The sequence below is a fragment of the Pseudorasbora parva genome, chromosome 7 (assembly GCF_024679245.1).
Source record: "Pseudorasbora parva isolate DD20220531a chromosome 7, ASM2467924v1, whole genome shotgun sequence".
In the NCBI taxonomy this organism is placed as follows: domain Eukaryota; kingdom Metazoa; phylum Chordata; class Actinopteri; order Cypriniformes; family Gobionidae; genus Pseudorasbora; species Pseudorasbora parva.
Genome location: NC_090178.1, coordinates 33611484 through 33629901, shown reverse-complemented (window position 1 = coordinate 33629901; position 18418 = coordinate 33611484). Strand labels below are relative to the sequence as shown.

General features: G+C 37.5%; 1 long non-coding RNA gene across 1 annotated transcript; it reads left to right on the top strand.

The window, feature by feature from the left end:
• The first annotated feature begins 15963 nt into the window (after positions 1-15963).
• On the top strand, positions 15964-16784 carry LOC137083825 (uncharacterized). Its single transcript, XR_010906614.1, has 3 exons — positions 15964-16027; positions 16234-16305; positions 16677-16784. It is a non-coding gene; the product is annotated as an uncharacterized lncRNA (long non-coding RNA).
• The last annotated feature ends 1634 nt before the right edge of the window (positions 16785-18418 follow it).

Genomic DNA, 18418 nt, shown 5'->3' with positions numbered 1-18418 from the left:
CATTTCCTTTTATATGTTCTTCCAGTAAGTTTTTACTGCTGTCATTCTAGGTTGTTTAACCAGTTTGATGGGTATGTAAAAAAATAAATTAAAAAGGCAGTTTGAGACGAAACATAATATACAGCACCAACTTTCTGATAAATCTTCGGCAGTATTTATAGTTGTGTTAAACGGAACTGGAATATTCCAGGTTTAATAGAAGTTAAGCTCAATAAAGAGCCGACATGGCATGAGATCAACAGAAAACAACTGTTTTATGTCAAATATATTATTCAGGACAGTACTCATTAAAAAAAATAACATGCATTTTGTATGATCCCTCTAATTTTGTTAAAAACTTCACATTTTCACAGATTCTGCAAGGGGTGTGTATACTTTTGAGCAAGAATGCTATATTCAGTGGTGTTTGGTGTCTCTTTATAAAGGCTGAGCACTAACCGTTATTCACACACTTGAACCAGAAGGAAATGCGATGCATTAAGAGAGCCGCGTTTCCTTCTGGAGCATCAGTGAATGCGAACCTTTTTAATAGTTGTGCTTGAGTCCCTCAGTTGTCCTCAGTGGGAAAAGATAAAACTCAAAATCACAGTCACTGCTTGAAATGGTTCAGATAGGCAAAAGATGGTGGAAAACTGAAGAATTTGCAGGACCTGAAAGATTTTTCTGAAGAACATTGGTCAGTTCAACTGCTCAGAACAAACAAGAGGCTCAGCACAGTATTAAGATTCAATGGTTCATAAACTTCTGAACAGGGTCATTTTTTTTAAAAATGTATATGTAAAAATATATATATAAATTATTGGCCCCACTTTATATTAGTCGGCCTTTACTATGTACTTAAGTACAAGTACCATGATATTGAGGTGGGATACGGGTAAAGTTAGGGACAGGTGTGGAGATATGGGTATATTTAAGGGTAAAGTTAGGGACAGGTGTGGAGGTATGGGTATATTTAAGGGTAAAAAAAGTGCATTTTTACATTTTTTTACATCTCTGGCCCATCTTAGACCTAACAAAAAAGTGCCGATTCAAGATGCTGACCAATGCACAAATCTATTGAGTGGTTTACAAAAACAGAGCTCAAAGAAGGATACTTTCATGTGCCTGTTAATCCAGATCACAAAAAGGTTATTGGTGTCAGCCACCCTCTTAGGCTGTGGGTATAAAGATCCTTCCATACCTGGACGATTGGTTAATCTGTACACCAAGCTGGGATGATATCGGCAGCAATAAAATGTAGTGCCTCTGGAAATGCTCAAGAGACAAATTATACAGGTAAGTAAAGTTGAAGGTCACCCTGAAATGTGTTCAGGTTCTGTGTCCGTGGATAAGCAAAAAGTGTTTGATACCTCTGGGGACCATACCAGCAAGGAGAATGGGGGTGACAATGGATGCTTCTCTGGCAAGGCAGAACAGTCAGGGGTTTATAGGTGTTCTCCTGGACCACATCAATGTACTGGAGTTGAGGACAGCCTATCTGTCTTTGAGACATTTGATTACATTCTACAGGTCAATGTCCTTGTAAGGACCGACAACATTTCAGCATTGTATAATATCAACCATCAAGGAGAAACCAGGGGTCTCATTTATAAAGCGTGTGTATGCACAAAACGGGGCTGGAAACGTACATATGCCAGTTCCCACGCAAAGGTTGTGATCTATAAAAAACAAACTTGACGGGAGAATGTGCGCACCTTTAAGCAAACTTTGAGCTATGTGTACGCACATTCTGGAGACAAAGGGAATTGGCGACACAGATGGTGAAGTTGTGAACTGAAGTTAGATCGTGAACTGTAGAAGGGGTGGTGGAGGGATGTTGAGTGCATGTGATCCTCCACTTGAGCTGATTGGTAGACATGTTGATTACTGATTGTTGACAGCTGGTTGGAATGACATCATGATTGGGTAGATCATTTGAACGTGCTCCTCCCGAACTTAGTTTTTTAAGAAACATCATATATCATAAAATATCAAAGTTTCATGAAGCACAATTGCTCATTGGTCCTAACTATTACTGTGTTCATTACAAAACCGTCATGAGAAAGCACTCACTATAACATTTTCGTCTTAAATTTTTGTCTACAAATAAATTCTGTGATTTTGTCAAGGTGTTAACGATCAGTCTATTTGTTAGAAACATACGGCATTGATTACGCCAATGGCAGAATAAGGAGAGAACAAGTTTTCATTCAGGGACATTATCATCAAAACTGCATGGGGGGTGAAATGCTGTTTCATGCATACTGAGCTTTTTACACTGTTAAAGACTTGGATTCCCATCCTAAACATTGACAAAGTTCAAAAACTAATGTTGGACGTTTGATGGAGTATTTCTGTGTTAAAAATACTCCTTCCGGTTTCTCACAAGTTTCCGAGAGTTTTTTCGAGTATGGGTCGGCTTGACGTTAATAGAGCGGAAGGTCCTTGTACGGGCCGTATGGGCTCTTCTCCCGGTAGGGTGCGCGCACGCGTGACTAGAGCAAGAGAGGAAATGCACGCCCATAAACACTCGCTCAGCTGCAGATCCACTCGTCCATGAACACTTCTGTCACGCCGCACTCCACTTTATTCCTATGGGTGACATCAAACGACTTTAACGTGGCCGCACAGCATTCCGGGAAGGCAGCGCTGCATTTGAACCGATTTGAACGCAGAAATGACGGGAAGCTTCACCGCTTCAATCGTGTCACAAAAGTGGATCTCCACGGTCACTGCTGTCACAGGACTTCACAAAATCAACAGTTACCAAAGAAGTGTGTTTTTGACGGAGCGGTCCCAGTGATAAAGGTTTGGTCCTGCTTTGGAAGCAGCCGGTGTGTAAAACTGCTTCAAATGTCTGTGCTGTTGGCTATCGTTGCGTAAGTAAACATCAGTAAACAACACGATCGTATAACGTTAGTTAATTTATCAATGGAGCATGCGATCTATGGTGTGTGTTTAAATACATTTGTTTAGCTGACCAATATAGGTGTCAGTTTGTTTATTGTAAAACCACCCAAACATAAACCTAGCGTTCTCACAAAGCGTGCTTCGTCATTCAAATGCGCTAACGGACTCCATTGTTGTTCTATGTATAACGTTACACTAGTCTGACGTGCAAAACCGTTTTGCTTGCTACTGGTAAGGTTTAGTCGCATACAATAGTCCATAAACCGAATCATGTCCTCATAAACTGCGAGTAAACACACACAAATGTTGACTAAATACAGTACATACCACAGAGACGGACGTCCTGCTGTTGTTGCTTCTCCTGTTCAATCTTTTGTACGTACGTACACTTTTAGGATGAAATCTATGCAAAGTTTGATAAATGAGATCCCAGGTCATTGCGCTGCCTCCAGGAAACCAAGAGACTTATGTTTTGGGTCTACCCAAGACTTATCTTACTCAGGCCAGTCTACATACCCAGAGCAGTAAAACGGGCAGCTGATCTCCTCTCCCAAACTATGCCTCCCCTAGGGCCAATGGAGATTTCACCCAGAGGTGGTGCGTCTGGTATAGGCCCATATTGGAAGAGCCCACACCGACCTGTTGTGTTTGCATCAGCCGAGACAACCCATTGCCTGATGTGTTTTTCTGTGAGCGGCTTGTGGTCTTGATTCTATTCTATGCTTTCTTTAGTCACTTTTAGACTCAGTTAGTTAAGGTTTATGTTGCAGCTATTCCTCATTTTCACAGTATTGTGGAAGGCTTATTAATTGGTAAACACATGTAGGTGTCTCAATTTTCGGGGCACGTCCATTCTATCCAGAAAAAAAATTAAGATTACGATCCTGGCTAGGATTATCACATGGTTCTACAGTCAAAGACTAAATTCCTGCTTGAACCATTGGCCCAGGCAAATCTGAACTTGCTAAAACAGTTTCCTTCTTGTTATCTTTTCAGCAAAAAGAGTGGGTGAAATACATTCTTTAACAGTAAGTGGGGACTGTCTGAGCATTTCAACTGAGCGTCTGAACTTGAAGCGTTTCAACCTGACCCAGATATCTCAAGTACAGGACTCGATTTCTCTACCATGTGTGTAGTTTGAGCACTTTGCGCTAACATTGAGCATACAACGTCATTGAGACATTCACACCCTTAGCTGTTTGTTTGTTTTGATAAGAAAAGTGTCGGACAACCTGCCTTGGAACAGTGCCTATCACATTAGATAGTAGACACTATTGCACAAGTCTATTCCGACCAGAGCTTACCTAATGAGGAGTCAATGTGGTGGCATAAGGAAGTGTTGAGGTGACCTGGATTTTATATAGGGAACCAACCACTTTAGGGTCAGTTATCTGAATGTGTTTACTGAAGATCATTCAAGGTAAGATCATGGTGACAGTCATCACTCTCATAGATCCATAGTTATAGTCATAACTTGCATTATATTTTAATGTTTTAACATCATCACAAAGTCAAACTGGTGCAGGTGTCAGTTGTTGTAGGGTTTATGTTTACCTTAAATGATGTAACAGTTGCACCAGAGCAAAATTGTATATTATAATTTAACAGAGATTAGTAAAGATAAATAATTTTGTATATGTCTTGTTGCTATACTATTGAAAGTGAGTATTTCTAACTTTTAACAATTGGCCCCACTTCTACTGTAAGCGCATCACTGTTAGATTTTATTTTAAAAAGGAGGGGAAAGTAAATTAAGTAATACTCTAGCAATTCCATTTTATTAACGTTTTTATTTTTAGTTATAGGTTTTGAAATGTGTTCTTTTTTTTCCTGGTTATCTTTGGTAAATCACACTATACGTCAGAACTGACCATAGGCTACATGAACTTAATTGGCTTAGTATCTGTTCCCATTGTGTGCGTACCTCCCCTCCCCTCTCTTTTTTGTTTCTCTCTCTGTTTTCTCTTTCTATTACCCCGTAGGCTCACAATTAGGGCAAGCAATTAGTGTCTCTCTTCCGCCCGATCTCATTCAGAAGGTCATTGTGTACAGCGGGACTCAGAGGGAGGGGCAGAAAGCTGATAACATCTGCTTCGTTTCTGATTCTCTGATGAAATAGCATATTATGGCTCATCTTATGTAACCTATTAATGTGTTTAATGTTAAATTTAAGCAATGTGGAAAACAAGAGTTTTAAAGGGAAACGACATGCTTCCAGATATCCGTCCAGACAAATAAATCAACCAAAGTAGAACAGATAAAAGTCTTTTTAATTTTTATTCACAAATGCAGTATATAAAATTTTATTCCAAACCAGAAATTCTATAAGCTGTTTTAATTCTTATTTTATTTTTTGGTATGTGTAACAGGTTTTGTATTTAAATAAGTTATAAAGTTGTTTGAGTCTTATTTTTAATGTTTTATTACAATAAACAATAAATGATTCAGTTTTTCTTTATTTCCTAGAAATTGCCAGAATGTATGAAAAAGTGTACAGAAATATTAAATCTGTGTAAGCATGTGTGTCAATTAAATAAACATGAACACTGGTTTTTAAATCAATAAAAATATATCATCTTAGAAGTCATGTAATGTGTCAAGTCAAGTATATGCAAAAATGAACAGTAAAGTGCAATTCCAACTAGCTCTTTATCACATTAAAAACAGAATCATTTATTCAGGGATTTTTTATTTATTAGACGTCTGATCAGAAAGATACCTTGGACCCACCTTATATCATGTTGCCTTAACTACTATGTACTAACATTGTAATTACTCATTTGATACAATGCACTTATTGTGTACATACATGTTTTTACATTGTACTTACATTTGAAAAAATACCTGCATGTAATTACGTCTGTAATTAATTTGAATAGGTAGAAGTTGGCACTTCTCTTACACCTAACCCTACCCTTAAACTTACCCAAATCACCACACCTGTACCTGTATCCACCTCAATATCAGCAAAGGTGTTTTGCAATACAATTTGAACACAGTAAGTACATTGTACTTATTTATTTTTTTGATGTAAGTACATAGTACTTATGGTCACCAAATATAGTGGGGCCGATAGCTTTGCATCAGCTGATCATGAGAACTGAACAGATGGATTCTTGGGATGTTTGTAGTGAGCAGACTCCATTGGGTCATGATGACCTTCAGATGTTCTGTCAGTGACAATGCAAATGGATATCACATTAGGGTGGAAAGGACAATTAATGCTCAATGTTCAAGGTCAGCTAAACAAAATTGGCTTGACCATGAATTTAGCTTTTAGTTATTTTGGGTATAATAATAGGTACACTGTAAAATCAGTAGAAAATGTTCAATTGGAGACCTGATTTTTTTTTTTTTTACAGCATTTTCTCTGCAATAGTGCACAAGCAAAAGACAACCTTTTAGGGTTTTTTTTGTAAACCCCTATGCCTCTGAGCTGAACTAAATTAAACTCATCCAATGATTTATTGCTGTTTTACTGTCATAAAAAAAGCTCTCAAAAATGTACACCCTTGTTTTTTAGCTTGTGACTTCTTCAACATAATAACTATGATGTCATCTCAACCCTGGCAGGACAAATGATTCACCTCATCAATATTAATGTTTTTTAACTGTTGCTTGGATTATTATTTTATGATCATGATGATGTTAATGAGTAACAAGAATGTCTTGATTTTGCCAAGTTATGTGTTCCTGGGTCAACATATTTTGTTGATCCTGGAACAACATTCCTGCCTGAAAATGTAGTCCTAGCCATATCCCTACCCGTACTCCTACCCCTAAACCTATACCCATAATGTATTCCTAAAATCAAAGGGAAATGATAGGTGAACAACACTGACGTAGAAGCACCTAACCCTGGTTGTAAGCCTAAAATTGACATAAACTGTAAACTTGGCCATCAAATCTGATCGGCCGATTAGAATGTTGATCAGGAACATGTTGGACTTGGTGAAATCAGGTTACAGTATGGCTTTTGTTTAGCAGCACTGTCCTCCATGGTTATCTCATCTCAGAATTGAATTTAGATCTGGTTTGAGTTAAATATTTGCTTTTATTAAACTTTATTTTAAATGTTATTGTAATTAGAGAAGTATAACATCTGTTAGTTTTATAGTACTTTTACACTGATACTTTTGATTATTTATATACATTTCTACAAATTAATTTATGCATTGAATATACATTATGCACTTTTCAATACTTTGGGGACTGTGAGACTTTTTAAAGTATCTTATGCTCACCAATGCTGCATTCATTTGATAGAAAATACAGTTTAGTAATAGTAAAATATTATCACAATTCAAAATAACTGTTTTAATATATTCAAAAATGCAATATGACAAAGCTGAATTTTCAGCATCATTATGCCTTCGGAAATCATTATAATATGATGATTTGCTGCTCAAGAAACATTATGAATGTTGGAAACATCAATGGAAACCATGATACATTTTCAGGATTCTTTTATAAATAAAGAGCTCAAAAGAACTGCATATTTGAAAGAGAAATCTACAATGCAAAAGTCTTTACTGTTACTGTTACATCCTTCCTTTTCCGAATAAAATAATTCTTAAACTTTCGAACAGGTGACCAAACAGGTGATGCATTTTCCACCGATCTCTTTTAAAGACATGTATCACTCATTAAAGCTGAGCGCATGTATCTGAAATGAAACTTTAGATGTAGTTTGTTTGCAGATGTTACACAGGGTTGTCTGACTGACCTCCCGGTTGCCCTCTGTGTGAGTGAACGTGTGAAATCACATGTATTGATCAGCCTAATGCAGGAGGAAGAGCCGGCGGCAAGGTGATCAATGCGCTCTTAATTAACCCCTGGGAGTGAGTGAGTGTGCGTCTGGTTTGGGAAGGGTGCTGAACTTCGGTCAGGGGTGTATAAATACACCCATCCCAGCTCAAACTTGTGACATTCATGCACACCATCTTGCTTACAGACTGCACTACATGACAGGCTAGCACACACAAGCTGACAGTAGATACCAACACACACTCCATATGATAACAGAACACACTTTCAAGCAAAATGTACCTAAAATGACTACAGCATTCCGGCTCTGAATGATTTCCAGGATGGAGTTTCAAAGCAGTGAGTATATTGTGGGAGTCTGTGTGTGTGTGTTAATGCTAAATCTTTGTACGTTTATGCATGTGTAAATGTTGTATATGTGTGTTACATCAACAACCTGAATGACTTTGCAAAGTCATTTGATTTTATTCTTTAAAACTTCTTGATTTACCCTCTGTGTGTATTGGTCAGGTAAATTATATAAAATATATACATAAATTACATATAGAAATTGGTAACACTATATTTCACAGTGTACGTGTTATGCATTATATGTACTTAGTAAAATTATACATAGTTACATCCAACTAACCCTAAACCAAACCCTAATCCTATAAGTAGACTAGTAAAAATTGGTGCTATTTGGAACTAAAAGTGGTTCTGGTTTGTAATCATAGGGGAACCACTTTTGGTGCCAAATAGCATCATATCTTTAAAGGTGCTCTACAGCACCTTTGTCAAATGGTGCTACGTAGAACCCATAAGAGGTGCCATATGGCATTTTATTTCTTCCTCAATAATGGTGCTAAATGGCACCAAAAGTAGTTATTTGGCACGTAAAGAACCTTTAAAAGGGCTTGAAAGGTCCTTTGTACAGCAGTGATGCTATATAGTACCTTTACCACCCCAAAGAACCACTGAAAAACCACTGAAGAACCATACAGGGTTGGTACAGCTGGTTCTGTATACGGTAACGGTGTTGTATAGCACCTCAGTCATCCCAAAGAACTGGTGAAGAACCGCTGAAGAACCACTGAATCACCAAGATTTGGAGCTATACAGCACTTAAAGTGGTTCCCCTACGATTCCAAGCCAAAGAACCACTTTTAGTACTATATAGCACCGTTTTTTATTTTTTTATTTTTTTAGAGTGTACATGTTTAGAAGTATTTTACCCACTATAACAAGGATACTTTAAAATAAAGTATAACCTATAGAAAAATGGGCCTGTTACCCCTCTTTTTTTGGGGTCACAATAGCAAAATCATCTGCATAGCTGATTTGGCATGTTTCCGAATGCCCTTCCTAAAATTATTATAGAAATTAACATATTAAATGTGAATAGTGCTAGGTTCAGGGCTAGGGTTTAGAGAGATCATTAGCTCAGTATAAAAAAGAATAAGCAGTTACTGCTTTATTTCTTTCCTATCTTGTCTCATATTTTAGTTAATTGCAGTTTCAAAGCTTCTCTGTTCTCTTTCAGACGCTGTAGAAGTTGCAGGTGAGGTTCTGACCAGTCAAGGACTGTGTGATATGTTTGATATTCGGTTGCTTTCCTTATATCACGTCAACTAAATATCAGACATATTCCTACAGACTCTGGCACAAATCTTCACATTCGTGGCCTTTCTTCATTCATCATCTTGGTTCATCAAATTTTTTGTTTTTATGACTTGGTTGTTTCTTAAGTGTGATTTCTAGCTTTTGAACTATAAAATATTACTGTATATAGTGTTGAGAAAGATATGCAATAACATACTAACTTAGTGAAAACTACAAAGTTTTTCATGTCTGTATTTACCTTCATTTCTTTGTACACTTATTGTAAAACGTTCTGTTCTGCTCATTATCTGTGTAAAATGTATTTCTTCTTTATGTTGTTAATTTTTTTTAGTCCATCTTATAAAGTTCATGCATGTCATTTGCAACTGTATACCTGAAAAATTAAGCCAAATTGTAAAAAAAAAAAAAAAGTTTCCAAATGAGGGTTTTCAGCGGTGCCATATAAAACCTTTCAGTGAACATTTTTTAACATTATTTTTGTGAAGAACAATTTAATAATCTAAAGACCCCTTTTCCACAAGAAATGAACCTTTTGTAGAATTAACAGTCAGAAAGGTTACAAGACCTAGTGTTTAAAGCCCCCTGAAATCAAAATTGATACACACACACACACACACGCAAACGCACACACCCCAACGGCTCTGGTCTAGAAACACTAGAGCGCAGAGCAGATCATACAAAACATATCGAACCCATTTAAATTCTGCACAGAATGCTGTATTTCAAAGCGATATGGGGGAGATTATGATGATAAACGGTTAGAGATTAGGAGGAAACTGTCTTTACCAAACAGAAGGCTCTAGTCAAACTGTGAGATTAACGAAACGGTATTGGCTTCTTTTTTTTTATAGGGGAAGGAACTGGGGAGGAACTTCTTCATAGAACCCTAAGCAAAGACATTTAACAAAACATTAACAAAACATTTATTTTTAAGAGCACAATGTGCCTCAAGTTGTTCCAAACCTGTATGGGTTTCTTTCTTTCGCTGAACACAACAGAAGAGATTTTGAATAAAGTTGGTAACCAGACCAATGGGCCCCATTGACTTCCAAAGTATGGGAAAACAGATATGCCAATGGGGCCCATCAACTGTCTGGTTACCAACTTTTTTCAAAATCTCTTCTTTTGTTTAGCAAAATAAGAAATTCATATTGGAACAACTTGAATGTGAGTAAATGATGACATCATTTTAATTTTTTTGGGTCAACAATCTCTTAAATACTATTAAACTAATTTCTGATATTGCTCCACTATTTTTTCACTGCAGCATTGGGGGATTTGTAGCCTAGAAATCTAGATGCACCCTAACGGCAGCAAATCTAATCTGCCACGAATGTTGTCTAGCAACACTCTCAATACACTTCTGAGCTGTAAAAAACAAACTCTGGTCAGGCCAATCACATTGTGTATAAAGTCGGTGGGCGGGGCTTAGCATAATGACGACAGAGTTGTGCTTGCCTGCTACTAGTCAACACAGAACAGCAGTCTTTCTAATCAGCTTTGACTCTGGAAGACTTGGAGTTAAGCTTTTCTCTGAGAAAAGAACAAAGAATGGCACTGAAGTCATTCTTAAAAAGGGAAGATGTGTTCAGAGTTTTGCCGACCGGATACAGCGAATGTTTAATTTATCAACTAGCTCCGCTTCACCTTTGTTGATCTGGTTGGTTGTAGCGCTATCTTATTATGTGCAGAGGGAGTTTGAAAGACAACCGTTTATCCCGCCCCTCGGATTGAGCCCTGACATCTTGATGTGAGTCTGGCTTGTCAGGCTACTGATCCTCTGCCCATCTTGACTTCTGAGAGACACTGCCACTCTGAGAGGCTCTTTTTATACCCAATCATGTTCCCAATTGACCTAATAAGTTGCAAATTGGTCCTCCAGATGTTCTTTATACACTCACCTAAAGGATAATTAGGAACACCTGTTCAATTTCTCATTAATGCAATTATCTAGTCAACCAATCACATGGCAGTTGCTTCAATGCATTTAGGGGTGTGGTCCTGGTCAAGACAATCTCCTGAACTCCAAACTGAATGTCAGAATGGGAAAGAAAGATGATTTAGGCAATTTTGAGCGTGGTATGGTTGTTGGTGCCAGACGGGTCAGTCTGAGTATTTCACAATCTGCTCAGCTGGGCAGTAACTGATTTCTAGGGTTTACAAAGAATGGTGTGAAAAGGGAAAAACATCCAGTATGCTGCAGTCCTCTGGGCGAAAATGCCTTGTTGATGCGAGAGGTCAGAGGAGAATGGTCCGACTGATTCAAGCTGATAGAAGAGCAACTTTAACTGAAATAACCACTCGTTACAACCGAGCTATGCAGCAACGCATTTGTGAAGCCACAACACCCCTGTGTACCCATCCTCTGATGGCTACTTCCAGGAGGATAATGCACCATGTCACAAAGCTCAAATCATTTCAGATTGGTTTCTTGAACATGACAATGAGTTCACTGAACTAAAATGGCCCCCACAGTCACCAGATCTCAACCCAATACAGCATTTTTGGGATGTGGTGGAATGGGAGCTTCGTGCCCTGGATGTGCAACCCACAAATCTCCATCAACTGCAAGATGCTATCCTATCAAATATGGGCCAACATTTCTAAAGAATGCTTTCAGCTCCTTGTTGAATCAATGCCACGTAGAATTAAGGCAGCTCTGAAGGTGAAAGGGGGTCAAACACAGTATTAGTATGGTGTTCCTAATAATCCTTTTGGTAAGTGTATGTACATTTAACTTTTTCAGCCTCTTATTGTCACATGCCTGTCCTGTCTTGAGTGCACATGTGGGTTTTGTTAGTGTGGCCATGTGGTTCTGTCTTTGTTTGATCCCTCCCCCCATGTCATCTCATTATTAGTTTCATTTGCCCCACCTGTGTTCCCTCGGTCCCTGCCTCATTTGTTCCCTTTTATAAGCTCCTTGTGTTTGTCAGACCTTGTCGCATCATTGTACTGTCTACGTCTCCTGTTTCCTCGTGTTGGTGTGTTTTCAGTTTTATGGTTTTCTAGTTTATGTATTTCCCCCTCTTGGGTTTTTGGTTTTGAGTTTATTAGTTAGTTTTCTTTTTGTAAATAAATCTTAATTTATCTGCACTTTAGTCCTCGCACCATTTTCCTTTGTGTGGAACGTGACAGAACGATCCGACCATGTGGAGGACTCACCAGACAGGGGGCTCGATCCCGGATTCACTCACCACCTGTCTTCACTTTGAGAGGATTCTGAGGCTTCGAATTATTTACATTACATTTTTTTAAAAAATCAAGTCCTCCAACTACTCCACCAGGAGAGGGAGGAGATAAGGAAGTTTGCCAGGAAGTTCCTAAAGGTGGCCAAGGGGCTTAAGCTCAGGACCATTTTAATTATGCCCTAGAGTGGTGGCTAAGGAGGGCATATGATGGATGCACCTTTGAAGCGATGGTGGAGGATATCACCCGTAAGCAGGAGAGAGCTGCCAGGGAGATGGCCTCCGCCCTGGCAGTCCCAAGATCAGTGGTCCCTGCTCCGAGACCGGTGGTCCCAAGGTGGAGGAGGAGAACGGCTTCCTCCACGCCCGCTCCGGTGGTCCCTCTTCCGGTGGATCTAGTTCCGATGGACAGTGTTCCGGTGGTCCCAAATCCAGTGGATCGTGATCCTGTGGACCCTGTTCCAGTGGTCCCTGTTCCAGTGGATCGTGTTCTGGTGGTCCCAGTTCCAGTGGATTGTGTGCCGGTGGTCCCAATTCCAGTGGATTGTGTGCCGGTGGTCCCTGTGCCAGTGGATCGGGATCCGGTGAATCGTGTTCTGGTTGTCCCAGTTCCGGTGAATTGTATTATACGTTTATGAGATTTGAAAATTATTGCATTGCTTTTTATTCACAATTTGTACAGTGTCCCAACTTTTTTGGAAATCGGTTTTGTATTTTTATATTATATTTATTCCAGTTTAAACTTGTATATTAAACAGTTGTTAGTGTGCTCATATACACAAATCAACCTACATTAAAAATACAACTGTTCAATACAACAATTTTAAAAATCCCTTTGGTTTTAGGGATAAGGCTATAACTAAGTTAAAGGAAAGTTTGGGAAAGGGTTCGGGTTAGGCATTTAGTTGAGATGGGTAAGGTTAGGGTAAGGAGCTAGAGACATCCTCACACAAAGTGTGTGTGTGTGTGTGTGTGTAGGTAGGTAGCAGTGCTTGATTTTAACCTTTAACTTTTTAAAGTTTTATAACGAACCCAGAGTTTAAGTGCTGTATGTTCTTCACAGGAAACTGCGTGCATGTAAACTGACAAGCCAGACCCACATCAAGATGTTTGGTCTGGAAACTCACCATTGACAGGGCTCAATCCGAGGGGCAGGATAAAAGGTTGTCTTTCAAACTCCCTCTGCACGCGATAGGATAGCGCTACACCAACCAGAGCAACGAAGGTGAAGCAGAGCTCGCTGACTGATTAAACATTCGCCGTATCCGGTCGGCTAAACTCCGAACACATCTTCCCTTTTTAAGAATGACTTCAGTGCCGTTCTTTGGTCTTTTCTCAGAGAAAAGCTTAACTCCAAGTCTTCCAGAGTCGTGGTCAGAGCTGATTCGAAAGACCGCCGCCGTTCACCAGTTTCTGTGTTTACTAGAAGCACGCAAACGCAACTCGGCCATCGTCATTATGGCCCCGCCCGCCGACTCTATACACGATGTGATTGGGCCGTCCAGATTTTGAGGAACACAGCTCAGAATGGTATTGAGAGTTCCTAGACGACACTTGCAGACAAATTAAATTTGCTGCTGCTAGGGTGCGTCTAGATTTCTAGGCTAGCGTGCATGCTATTTCAGTCTAAATAGTGAATTACATTCACAGAGAAAGTGCCTCAAGCAACTGAATTTTGCCTTTTTTATTATTAGAAATTATTACAGAATAGGGTGATTGGTAAAAATGAATTAATCTTTTAACATCTTTGTCAGTTTTACTGCGACTACATGTGCAAATGGAACAAACTGCATATTTTACATTAGATATATGTTGCCTATGATTGCAGTATATCAATATTTAAAAAAAAGTTAATTAAATGTGTTAAAAACATTAATAAAACTTAAAAATCACAACATTTAGAATGTCAAATTTCATATAAGGATTTATAGGTTCTTGTACAACTTCTAGTAAATATAATATAATTGCCATTATGCAATGTATTCACTATTTTTTTAAATATGAAACAATATATTAAATCTATTAAGCTTTGAGTACGTGTGTATGAAACTGCAGGTAAACACATAAAAGTTGTTAGAAAAGTATCTTTGCAGTGCTCACTTATGATTATGTATTCTCAGTTACACATTAAATAACACACATACCGGTATTCGTGTAATTACATTACAAAATGATTACATTGATAAAATGCAGAAAAAATATTGATTTTAACTACTTGTCATGCTGTAATGACAAGCTGTTTGTCAAGCACAATTTTACCTGACAGCTTGATAGTTGTTTGACTAATTAAAAAGGCTTTACTCTTATACCCTTTATTGTTGCAAGCTCTAATGTTATCTGTGCATGAAAACACACATTTAATGTGCATTGTCTCTTGAAGCATATAACTGAATTTCTTTCTATTTAAAGAAATGAAGACATCGTGCTTCATGCACATGTATGTGTGTTTCTGTGAAGTAGGAGGGTCACAGATGTATAAATATCAGAGATCATAGAGCATAATCACAATAAAACTCAACAGAGTCTTAAGGAAACCGGAGAAGAAAACTGCAGAAAACATCACACGATTAAAACAAGATTCTCAGGGAAAGGTAAGACCTTTATTTCCTTTTAGCTTTTTCCTTTTATTGTCTTACATTTCTTTTTACATGTCTGAATATGTCTAAAATTGTGGATCCATTTAATAGTGATAAAAATAACTACAGTAGTAATAATAATAATAATAAAGATTAAAAATATACTGTCATTTTGCTGACTGTTCAATGTAACTGTAGATGTAATGTAAATTGTATTATTATATTTCGAGAGAGATTAAAAAGAACCAGTCAGTTATGGATATAATTTTTTTTTTTATAATCATGAATGAGCAGAAGTATTGTGATGCTCAGAACAGTTAGATTCACAGTTTATGGATGTACAAAAAAAAAAAAAACATGTCATAGAAACTTTTAGAGGTTTCCATCAATTACTACATTTTATTTTAATGTAATTTTTCATTTTAAATGCATTTTATGAACTAAGCAGCCTGTAAACATACATTATCACTAGAAAAAATCCAACAAACTGTTAATCATGAAAGTATTATGCAACCATTTAAGACATTTCTTCTTATTTACAACCTTTTTGGCAAGTGTTCTTCAAAATTGAGTCACGAACCCTACGGATCTATAGTACACCACTGAACTTTTTTCTAAGAGTGTACAAATGTATTGTTCACATCAATTATTAGTAATAAACACTTGGTTATAATAATAATAATTAATATTTTTTACAGATGGGTTCAAATGTCCCCACTGGTCATTTACTGCTAATCGCAGCCTTTCTGCTGAGCGCATTCGCTCCAGCTCTCTCTGTGAACCGAGGTGGAGAGTGCACATTCAACACCAAAGGTATATTGTTTATTAGTGAGTTTGTGTTTAATGTAGCACACATGGTGCTGATGTGTAAATACATGAATCATCTTCCTGTTATTTAGGCACCTGTGAATATCAAGGACAGGTCTTCGGCATTGGTGAGAGTTGGATTACTAAAGACTGCTACCAGTGTGTGTGTATGGGGCCCTTTGGAGTGGGCTGCTGTGATTAGTAAGTACTGCTCTATATCTTAATCTATAACTTATACTGTTAAAATACAAATTTACTGTGAAAAATGACAGCTGTGGTTCCCAGAGCTTTACTGTAAAAATATGGTAGCAAATATTTAGGTTTTATGAATGGAACTTCATTACACCGTCAAAAATTGTAATCATTCACTTTAAACCAACATACTTAAGTACTAAAATCTGTTTTAGAATACAGGTGGTAGTGAAAAAAGCCACATGACGAATCAAAGTTCATCACAAGTAGCTTTTCTACAAGCTGAGGTACATATTTATATATTGGAGGTGTAAACAGTGTCATGCACAAATACAAAACACCATCATGGTAACAAACTTAACACTAAAACAATGCAATACCCATTAATTTAATGTTTAACATTAATCCCTACTGTACATATTTATATATATATATTTAAATAAATAAAGGTGAAATGTCAAAAAGGAACAGGAATTGTGGGAATCTTTACATTTTTTAAATTATAAAATGGCTTAAAAACTGTATTTTACTCTAAAATATCATATCCTGCTTGACTACAGTTTTTCACTGTATATCAGGAAACTTACTGTTCACATTTTCTCATCATATTATGTTACCTTTTACTGTTAAAAGCTGGTGTTCTTTCTCACCCTGACAGCAACTCTCAACCAGTTGATTATCCTGACTGGTGTGAGGTCATCAGAAAGCCTGACTCCTGCACCAGTGTGACTGTGATGAGAGCCAATCACAAACTCCCTTGTCTTTATGGGAAGTGGGACAGGATGAGACCTGAAAGTGGAACATGGAAGTCTGACAATGAACTAATGTTCTAGAAATAATTTGAAATATCACTAATTCAAGTTCGCAATAACTGTTCATTTTATTTTTGGGGGAGTTGAAAAGGATGTGCTATTATACATTTTTCTTCCATTCTGTTTTTAGAGAATTAATGGTTCTCTGCATCAACATATAATTCAGGTTTAATGTTCAAACCTGAATTATATGTTGATACAGAGAAACAATAATAGGCCGGGACTTGATCCATCGGTAACTGGTCGGATGGTTGTGGTCTGCTATTGGTCGATCCCATGTGAGTGGCAGGATGCCCCACCCTCCTGCCAGTAAACAAGTCATCAGAGAGGAGATGTCGCTGCAAGAGGGAGGGGACATTATTTTTGATTCAAGCTTGCATGAACCGATATTATGTGAACTGATAAAGAATTTATAATAAACACTGCTGTATAATGCACAGGCTTTAGTTGGCGATATAATTCGCAGACACTTTAAAACTGAAAAACTTAGCTTATCAATTAAACATGCCACTTTAGAAAATTGCATATAATGACAAATGTAATTATGATGAAATGTATATATTCTCTAATTCTAATTATATTGGGAAAACAAGTTTTTTGTTTTTTTTTTCATGTGTGATGTTTGTGTACACAAATTGACCAAGACACTGAGGTGGAGAGAGAATGGATCTATAATTGCACTTATTAGATAATTGTCAATGCTCAAATATTAACTAAACAACTGTAGATTTCATGTCACATTTGCAATTGCAGTGTTTTTCTTTTCATTTTTCATGTGGTTTGCATTTTAAAAAAATCTTGTTAGCCCTACTAAACGTGAGTAGGTCTAAATACAGTTTATGTGACTTTACAAACATTAAACAAACATTTAAATTAAATATACAAAATGCATAACATTTAGCCAGAATTCAGCCGAATCTGTCAATAAATATTAGTTTGTATTTACTGATAAACTTAACAAAAATGGCAACAAAATAGGTTAAGGCTGTAGTTTGACAAATGCAGCCAGCATAAAAACTAAAATGTAATGACTTTTCAATTAAAACTCTTTACTACAATGAATTTAATATAAATTCAATAGATCATTTTAGAATTATGACTTGCTGTGGGATTTTTTTTAATGGTTATACTGATCTAATGCTTTAAAATGTACCATATTCGTCGAATAGCCTACGCGGCGCCTGTTATTTTTGTATTGTATTGAGTTGATGCCAGCAGCGATTTCCTCTCCTGTCAAGCATGTGTGGTGAAATCTGATAGGGTGTCGAAACACGCTCACGCTGCCGGTGGAGAATCGCAATAAACATCAACGTAATCCTAAATATGAAGGTGGTAAACTCGGTCAGAGTAAAATCGTTCGACCTGTGATTACCTAAAACCTCTCGGATACTGAAATGCAAAATATTTAGCCAGGTGTGTTTTCTGCCCAGAAGTCACATGATGAGCCTTAGCCATCACGTGTCAACGTTCAAGTTTCAGTAAAGTTTTCATTTCATGGAGGAGAAACACCTCCCATCGCCCGCCCCTTCTGCATTATTATTGGTTCTTACTCACCGTTGTTCTTTTTGATAGGTCCAAAATCAGGTCA